Here is a 10,693-nt window from a genome sequence, read left to right on the forward strand (position 1 = left end):
ACTATTTGATCTATTAAGAAACTATGAATATTATGGATTTTTCTTCAATCAATAGTACTTTTATTAACTAGCGATTGTTTATATTCCTTAGTAGAATATGAATCTAAGAATATTAAGAAATGTCTTACATAATCATCATTACAAAGCTTTTTAAAAGTCTTACAGGTGATACAAACAGTTGATCTTTATGATCACTTAGTGAAAAGGACCTAATTTTTTTCTTCCAAATCCCCATTAGTCCTTCAACAGCATGCAATAAGAAGAAATAAACAAATAATATTCAGCCATTAAATATATAGACAAAAGACACTCCTCCAAAATTAATTTTGTCTACAGCAACATTGACATCAGTGACATGCTATGTATTTAACTGAGTACATACTAGGACAAAAGATGATATAGGCTGTAAAACATCTGGGGGTTTTTACCTCTTTGCTAAAAAAAAAAAGGATCGGTTAAACAGGTCTAGACACTTCTACATATAACTCAGTAAAAATCTCTGGTTTGTATCCAGAAGGAAAAAACAAATACACACATCTCTCTCACTATTCATCTATATCATCAAACATTAAATAAGATTCTATGACTTTGATTTACATTACAGTACTAATTTCCAAGTAATAACTATAAGGAAATATTTTTCTATCACTGTATTAAAGGAAGTTATTTTATACCTGTTCAGTAGAATCTGAATCTGATGTTTAAAATTTAATTCTGTATGTGTTATTAAATAAAATATTAGTATACATTGTGAAAGTATATAACTATATATAAACATACTACTAACATTATTACATAAATAGTATAAATGAAGATTTTTTTTTATTATTTTTTGCCATATCATTGGACATTTATTTCTCAATACATTTTAGAAAATTTTAGGAACCAAGGGCACTATTACAATGTCTTCTTGCACCCTTAAAATAGTGAGGAATTGGAAAGTGAAACTCCTAGACAACTCAAAGTAGAAAAAATGTGAAACCTTCTACCCAAGTAGTACCTCCTTAGCTTAGCCACATGAAATCAGATAAAAATTAAGAAAACATATCAACATGTAGTAAACAAAATCATTGTATTGTTTAGTCTGAATAAATTTTCTATATGTTCTTAAGACAAAATTGCCACAGGATCACAGAAACAAAGAAAATACATTAATATTGCATTTCAGTTGGAACTTACAAGTTATTTACAACAAGACGCCTTATGAATGTTTAAAAAGTCAGAAGCATATAAAAACTATTGTAGCCACTGGACATGCAATTGACAGGGAGTTCTTAGAATCTGTTGCAAAAAGAAAAAAGTATATTTAAAGGGATTTTATGGAAGCAGATGTGCACAAGATCTTATGTTAGTGACAACAATGTAAAGAGTAACATTTCATAGGGCCTTCAGGAAAGTGATTGATAGGAGGAACAGTCAAAGGAGAGTAAAAAACCCCAGAATACAAAACAAGCACTTAAACCAATAAAATCCTCATGTTGCAAAGATCAGGTAATATCTGCGAGCTTCCATCTCTGTATATGCAGATGTTTTTCTCTCATTCATTCTTACAGCATATCATATTTCCATAATTTCAGTCATATGTAATACTATTCCCAGGCCAAACTATTTATCAATTGCATTAGTGTCTGTCAAAAGTTTACCCTTCATTCCTCTCACTCATTCCCCAGTGTGACTCTGTTGCCTTTGAATCACAGGTTCCTATGACTTCTTAAATTCTTCCTGTGCTGCCTGTCACACAAAGTTGGAAGAAAGAGGACCAATTTTGCTACGTTATTTCCCTTTCCACCTGTTAGTATAATTTTCTCCTACTGGGTTAACTACGTAAATATTTGTTAATGGCTACAGAGCTGCTCATTATACGAGTAATAGAATATTCTGAGATGGAAGGGATCCACAAGAATCCTCATGAATGATGGAGAAAATTAAATGCAATAATTTCTCCAGGTTGCTTCAGACTGGTTTGCCCTTATTCTATCAGAATAAAAATTTTTGACAGTGTTCCTCTAAGTTTATCCAATATTGAATAAAAAGCAAATACTCTCTTTTGGCCAATCACTAAAAACTCAAAAGAAAAAAAAAATAAAAAACAAAACCAATGAACCTGTCAGGAAGCTAGTTAGTAACATACATCTTATATAAGTATATAAAGAGTTTAGTTTTCCTCACTTTGCATCAAATAACTTGAACTGGAGAAATAAAGAAATAGATTTCCTGGAGACCAGGAAATAAAAGTTACCAGAAGCCTTCACACACAGTGTTATCATTATCAGGCTCGCTTGAACAGCACAGAAATCACTCAGCTGTAATCTGTTCATTGCAAGATGCACAAATAGATGTTCAATCTAAAACAATTTCACTTTTTCATAACAGTGTCATCTATTGTGTTAAAAGCCATCCTATAAACAGTAAACATAAGGAGATAATTGGAAATATAAGGAGACGTGAATGAATACAACTTTCATTTTTCCAACAAAGTATTCTGGGCTTCCCAATTGTTTCTCCAGTTTTTCAGAGGCTTATTAAACTCTATTCTAATATGGGTAAGCTGGATGAAAAGTCACTTTCTACATGACAGAAGATAGAACTAATAACATGGGAATTCACAAACACAGTAATAAGCCAGACATAATTTTTAAAAAAATTATTTTGCTTTCTCTTCTTTATAGCTATTTTTGTTTCCATTTTAAAAGAATATAGCCAGCCATGAAATCAAAATGACAGTTTTTAAACAAATATTTTTTTTGGAATGTCAGTTTCTCTTGGGTTTTTCCCCCAAAAATAATCAAAACAAGCATTTAATTTTTGAGAAAATTAATTGTCTTTAAATTGACCCTAGTCTTTAAATTTAAACCCTAGTCAACAAAGAAAAAGTAAAAATATATTTGAAAAGAAAGATGAAATATTCCTTTATTTTGACTGCAAGCCAGAAATCATATACATTTTCAACTCATATTTGGCAAAATAATTTTGTAACTTTCCATTAATGTTTGTCAAATGGCATTTTGTTTATTAATTAAGTTTTGGAAAGTAAGCATTTTATAAGTATTTCTGCACCCATGTCTAGGTACTGTGTGTGGAAACTTCTAGCAAAACTTTTTGAGGGAAACAGAAGACATTCTAATTTATTATATTCATGAAAAGGTCAGAGGAAAGTCAGTAGCTGAATCTAGAACGTATCTTTTATGTTCCAAACAGGTAGCACAACTTGCAACTTTGCAGTTACAGAAAATACAAAATATACAAATAAATTAATCAGTAACACATTAAAAGATTTGGAAGTCATAACACTACTGAAAAACTTTAATTTAAGGAGGAACTTTGGTGTATTTAATATAGGTGCATACATAATAGGTCCATCATATTGCATGTGTCTCATCCTACTAATTTCAGAATTGTAAAAAAATTACAGAATCAATGAACTTCCTTATTTTCAGCTGGTTTCTGGATAATGTGTCCTTGTTCATGAGGACAGAAATTAAAACTTGGCCACACACAGGAATTTCATTTGCATGCTATGATTCAAGGCAGTCATACTTTTTCCTTATAGAGGAGGGAGCTTCAGATTTCATAGTCTGCTTAGCTTTCCAGAAGGTACTTGACAAGGTCTATCATCAACATTTCTAAAGAAATTAGGCTAGAAAATCTTCCCTTCAACAAAATACAGACAAAATAATTAAAGTAAATATTCAATAAACCTAACAGAGGATGGACAAAAGTGGAATTCTTCTAGATCTGATCTTTTGATCTGGCAAAGGAAATGAATAATGGGTATAAGAGCTTATTTGAGATTGTTATTAAGACAGTAAATAAAAAGGCCATTCAAAAGAATGTGAGCTGATGAAGTAGTACAACATGGTTATTCACAAATGAGATCTTGTAGTTATAATAGCTAATTGTGGGAAAAGTCTTAGCTTGGTGTTAAGTAAATAAAGGAAATAATATGCTAAGAATTATTAGGAAAACAAGAAAAAATGTTATACTACTTACTGTCATGTCCTTACAGTGAAGGTTTTATTGCTGTCATTAGCATGTCTTCCTTCAGACAAGGTATTCTCCATCTAGCAAAGATAATGAAGAGGACAAGTGATGATCAAAGTCAGAAAATGGTTTCTCTATAAAGAAGAACAAGGCAGGCTGGGATTTTCCAGCTGATAGGAAATAGATGTCTATGAAATGCAGGATCTAATATTCACTTTGTTTTTCAATAACAGAATCAGGAATCTTATAATAAAACAAAAAAAAATACCAGGTTCAAAAAGAAAAAGAGGTTATTTTTCAGATACAAAATACACTTTAGATCGTGAATTTCCTTGCTGCAAGATTTTGTAGATGCCAACTGCTTAAATGGATTACAAAATTGTTTAAGGAAATGTTTCAAAAGGCCCTCCATGTAAGTTATAATCAATCAGGAAGGCCCAAAATTTTATACTTCCAGTGATCATAGAAGAAAATGCTATATGTAATTATCACTACATGCTAACTTTATGCTTTCACTCTTCCTAACCACCCACAAAGACAGGTTTTCAAAGGCCACCTCCAAGACAGCTTTTGATGATCTAGACATTTGGATTTCTGTTACAATGACTAATGTATTCTCATTTTTATGGCCTTCCCTCTGTCCCAGAAACAAATACCACCATATAATTCTCAGTGGATCAAATGGATCAAACATCCTTGACATTCTTTCACTGTATCTCTAACTGCTGCTAATTGTCATGCCAGAAAGTATTTTAACAGTATCCAGAAGAGAAGTATACCAGGAAAATGTTAGATGGTTTTGACAGTAAAGCTCTATTTTACCTTTACTCAGCTAAGCTTACCTTCCCTTCACTATAGTTGCACTTTAATATAAGTGGGGCCAAAATACAAATTTATTAGAAGAAAATTTAGTGGGTACTTCTCTAAAGCATGGCTGGCATAACAGCTAGCAAACACCAGGTTTAATGAGATGATATATAAATTGCAATTTAAAATATTTATCTCTACATGAAAGTCCATCAGACATAGTCAAGGATATTATAGTTAATTTAGGTACCATAAACATCACCTTATTTAGTAATGGAAGTTGGTAAACCTTGTTTATAACTCAGAGGATGCTGAAAAATATTATTGGAAGCACACTGTTGCCCAACTTCTTTCTCTCTTCCAAATTATCCATGTTTGAAAAGTAGTTTTGCTTACTACTCTTTATGCTACATTCAAAGTAAAATATAACCCAAAGAAAATACTATTTCTAAGATCAATATTATATATATATATATATATATATATATATATATATATATACATAAGTATGTATTCATGTTCTAGATAAACATATCACACTATAGATAAACATCTACACAATATTAATGCATGAAAAGGGAAACAACTATGTTTCATTCCTATTAATAAGACACAATTTTGGAAATGTCACAGTAACCTTTCTGGATGACACTCCTAGCAGAGAAACTTTAGGAAACTGCTATATACAATTATACCAAAGATATATAAACCTTCCTTCATCACCAACTCAAAACGGTGACCTGAGCAGCCTTGGTACAAATGAGGCTGGAAGACAGAAAAAAGAAAATCATGAAGGTTGTCTTCTGACTTTTAATTATATAATCTGAAAAACAGCTCTTGTAAAAAAGTGTTCCTTTGTAGCTAAGGCCTCAGTATGGCCTTTTTCCATACTAGTGCACTAGAGAGAGAGAGAGAGAGAAAAATCTTCTTCCTTATTGCAAATTTCCATGTACTCCAAGTATTATGGTAATTCTAATGCTCCCCTATTTTAGTTCTGCTTGCTCTATTTTCCTCAGTTCCACACTGGGTAAACTTGTTTTGGGAATAGTTAGAGACTACTGTAAAATTACTATTTTATGTAGAGATTTGCCTCATTTCATACAGAGTTTGTCATTTGTAGTAAAAATATTCCAACAAAACACCACTTCCCTAGGAAGCAGTTTTCTATTTCTACTTCTACTGTAAAGTCTTAAAACAAAATAAATATTGAGAACCATAACCTATATAGTTTTGAATTTCTGAGCTCCAAGCTTGTGGCAAAACTATCAGTCCTTCAAACCAAGAATTCACGTCTACGTATCTCAGCTGGGATGAATTTTCTTACTTTAGTAATTATTCCTCAGGTCTTATTTTTAAAAGACATATAAATAAGCCTTTTAGACCATGAGGATTGTTGTTGCTCAATTAATTGTCAAACACTGGTCTTCTAGAGTGGCAAGCAAAATTGGACTGCCAAAACAAACAAACAAACAAACAAATTTAAAAAACACTCATAAAACAAAACAAAAAACAAACCATATAACAACCAAAACAAAGCAAAATACTTGATAGCCCCTTCTAAGGAAAATAAGGCAAATTAAATATTTGGCTACTCACTGGACAAAGTCAATAGATACTTATGAAGCGCAGGCCAGCTTTCCTTCAGCAGAGAAAAAAAAAAAACCTGAAAAATCCACCACGTGATTAAAACTCACCTATAACACACATATAAAATAAAGAGATAAGCACAGCCTCAATAGCAGCATTTTCTGGGTTGCCTTTAAGCCTTGTTAACTAATAATAAATTTGAGCATTATTCCCATTAGCATGTGATAAAGTTAAGCAGATTTTTCCTTACAAATTCAGTTATACCTGTACTGTAATGTGTAAGGAACCATTTAATATATAAAATTTGAAAATGTGACTGTGGTCTAAGATTCCCTTGTTGCTTTAGCTTATTTAAAATGTAAGGTAAATTTGGTATTTTGTTTGTTTACTGTAAATAAGGGGCTACCAGATTATTGTTTTCTGAAAAAGTTAAAATGTTTTATTAATATTAATACTAGTAAAACTTTGGAGTTCTTATCTGTTATATAGGAAAATAGAAAAAACATACCCCAAACCCTCAACTATAAAACATTTAAAAAAGAGCCTTTTTGTCAGCAGAGACATAAAAGCAAATTCTATTTCCCTAAAATTCCAGTTCGTAGGGTAAAACATGATCGAATAATAAATTGTAAATATTTTTACAAGTAGATTTAGCAATCTTTTCAGTATTTATTCCTTTCTGGTAACACATTAAGAAACCCTCAAATAAGAATATAGATTATTGCTGTCATATTTATTCTCAGGCATGTTCTGACTTATACTGTAGGCCTTACCCCTACTCTTAAGAACTGACAATAAAATCAAATATCTAATGTGAAACTGCTCTTATAAAGTGCTCTAGGCTTCTACCTTTGGTTCAGTACACATTTTTGCAGATGTAGAACATGCTTGCAAACTGGAACTGGTTTTTGACTGAGACAGCATGCAAACAGTCCTGTGTATCTGCTTTCTAAATTCAAATCTTTGTAGTTCCAGAGTAACAAACTTGCCTGATTATGCTCGTTACAGAAGGATGTTATTTCTTTCAGCGTCAAGTACATCCTGTTACAAACCACACAAAAAATGCCTTAACACTGTTAAAATGAATGCCAGTAGGCTTCATTGAAGATGCCTAAAACCAGAATTGAGAGTAAGTTTGAAGACCTGAAGAACTGAAAAATGGAAGAAATCTTTCTCAAATTTTTGATGTAAGGAAAAACAAATCAACCTACAGAGCTTACAAGAATCTGCTCAGTTAAGATTCAGCTTTGTAGCTATTTGTCAAGTCTGTCCATTTCAACGAAAACAAAATATTTCTGTGATTGAATCCCTTACTTTAATTAACATAAGTAAAAGCAATAGCAATCAACATTCATATGTGCAGCTAAAATCTCTTTAAGCCCACTGAAAATAACTACTCGTGGCCACTGTCAGCTATTTATATATATCTAAGCCATTTAATGCACAATTATCTTACATAAGATATTAAAGGAAAAACATTTTATGTTTAAAAGTAAAATGTCAGGAGAGGGGAGCAGTCTAGTTTTTTTCTAGCACCCAAATGCTGTGAAATGAATTAACAGCAATTCATTCTGCCACTGGAAGTTGAATAGAAATTAATTTTTATTTATAAAGTAGTGAAAGCTGAATAATGTTTCGGGCTTGGTAGTTTTTTTGCAGTGTTATTGCAGGAAAAATTATTAAGATAATGTAGCAATAAAATATTGTTGTATTACTTGAAAAAATGGCCAATGTTTCCTTCTATCATTAGTTCAGATTTATTTCTTCCAGTGGATGTACCTCAAACAGGTTCAGTTCAGTTCAGATAAGCACAAATGAGCCATTCACAGACTAACTGAATATTTTTAGGCCCTTGTCCCTGTTGGCACCTTGATATTCCTCTGCTGTTGTTAAAGAAAGTAGAACCCTAAAGTGATAAGAACTTTAATGTAATTTCAGCAGCAGTTTGAGTTAGTCAGGACCATTCACTTTATGAATTTGGAGTGTTTAATCTCTTTCATAATTATAGTGGGATTTGTCATGCACAATCAAGGAAGTAGAACTTGCAAAGATAAAAACATATGAATAAATAAAACCTTCTATTAAAATAAATTTGTTTTGAGAAACCAGTATGTATAGTAAAATCAGCTTGTTTATTCATTCGGAAAGTCTACTTTTCCCTCATTAGTCCTTCAGTAAAGAAGAACAGTCACAGAGATTTAAAAAGAAAAACAATGGGCTATGGATTTTTTTAACTCTCTTCTTCATTAGACATTGGCATAAACTAAGATGTGTACTGAGCATGAGGGGGATTATATTTGAAAAGAAGCTGTAGTAGATTCTACTACTATATCCTGGTGCAATTCTGGAAAGAAGCACCATTCATTTCCTTTAAAGGCTGATGCCTTTAAAAGGCAGATGCATAAGGAGTAAAATCAGACTAGGGAAAAGACAATTTCAAGTCCAAAGTCTGTGACTTGGACCTTCCCTGATTCATAAAAACAACTAAGAAGTAATATGAAGTTTTTTTTTTTAATTATAACTTTCAGAAAACTAAGACCTAAAATTATCTATATTTCTGGCTGGCATTACTATGACTGAAGATGACCCATATCTCTTCCTGTTATTATTATATTTAAGGGAAATTCCATTGTTAATATTTCACAATTACTTTGAAAATCAGATATATATGTTAATAGCAGAATGTATGTTAATAGCAGAACAAAGCTATTACTTGATTCTAACATATTTGGTTACAGGTTCTTCTTAACCAGAAAACTTACGAAGAATGGCAAGAATTATACCAACCTGCTCCATTTTTTGATCTTTGCTGGTGCTCTTGCTGAAATGTATACATTTCAAAAATATCACCTAAGCCATTCAGGAGGGATTCAAGACACAGCTGTCTAAAACACATTCTACATGACCAAATGTTTTTGACTTTCAGTGAGAAGCTCTATATTTCTAATGTCTCTGCAAGTTATCATCTGTTTTCTTGATGATATGCAAATATCAGCATATTTCAGTTATATCATCTTGAGTATACTTAAATAGAAAGCCAAATATTCAGCAAGCAACAATGATATTTTTATAGCATGAAAAAAAGTAAAGCTACTTAAAATTAGGTCTTGTGATAACACCAAGAGCTTGTAAAAAACTGAATTCTTGACTCCTGTGTTAACTGCACATTGTGTTTTAGGAAGACACATTTTAAAAGTGTACAGGAATACAAGAAATTATTTTTCACAAGTATTAGTATATTTCATAACATTTTCACAATAAAGGCATATCATCCCTCTCTGATAAGAGAGCTCTGATTATGTCTCTCTATTGAAACATATCTGACACATTTCAGCACATCATTAGAAGTATGAATTTCACAAAGATGGAATAGCTCAAGAAGTGTGTCATGTAGATTTCTGACTACACAGGACATGCATATTATTATCTCACTAAGAGATATATAGGAAATAGCTCACGAACTACAAATTAGTGCATTTGAAATTTCTTCTCTAGACAAGCTCATTTTACAAACAAAAAATTAACCATTATTTGAATTAATGACAATCCTCATGTCCAAGTGAACAACTTCCCATATATAATATTTTAGTTTAACACTGTTTTGTGTGAGAAAAAAGTAAGTTACATTGAGCATTAAAATATGTTTATGTTAGCATATTCAAAACTGTTACTGTATATTTTATTAATTTAGTGAGATTTTGCTTTAGGATAATGCATCAATACATGGTGTTTCTAGTCCTTTTCAGTATAACTGATGTGCCAATTGAAAAGAAGTAAAATCACAACCAAATCTGATGCTCTATATTTGGAAATGGAAAGCTTTTTTTTTTTTTTTTTTTTTTTAATGGGCTTCAAATCCTCCTATTCTGATATATGTGTTTTTCATCTGCCTTCCCCCATTTCCCCCTCCTTCAAACATTATCTTTTTTCAACTGGCCTGATGCTTCAAGCAGAGGCATATTATGCAAAAATGCTGCCAAACTGCTTTCACCTTAATGTTTTGGACTCAATCACATAATCATGGCATTAACAGACTCTTCATGGAAGCTTATATTGCTGTAATAGTTGTTTTTTCAACTCTATTATTTAAAGACTTTTATTTAAAGTATACCCAAGACTAGATGTCCTGTAGTAATGTTATCAATGCAAAACGTAAAACACCAGGAAGAATTAGAAAAAGATGACTCCAGGTGTTCGTTTAGTGGTTTTACATACTAAAGAAATATCTGTTAGGAGGCTCTTCATTTTTTCTTTTTGTTGTTGTTCATATTATGTAATACTATCTTCATAGAAAAGAAATCTCATTTCCCGACCCCAT

General features: G+C 31.6%; 1 protein-coding gene across 1 annotated transcript in view; it reads left to right on the top strand.

Moving 5' to 3' along the window:
* Positions 1–8,401, top strand: part of CDH10 (cadherin 10) — a 103,948-nt gene extending 95,547 nt beyond the window's left edge. Inside the window, exon 14 of the mRNA XM_053945535.1 lies at positions 7,404–8,401. The gene's annotated coding sequence lies outside the window, so the exon portion shown is untranslated. The remainder of the gene's footprint in view (positions 1–7,403) is intronic.
* The last annotated feature ends 2,292 nt before the right edge of the window (positions 8,402–10,693 follow it).

The sequence above is a fragment of the Vidua chalybeata genome, chromosome 1 (genome assembly GCF_026979565.1).
Source record: "Vidua chalybeata isolate OUT-0048 chromosome 1, bVidCha1 merged haplotype, whole genome shotgun sequence".
Taxonomy (NCBI): Eukaryota; Metazoa; Chordata; class Aves; order Passeriformes; family Viduidae; genus Vidua; species Vidua chalybeata.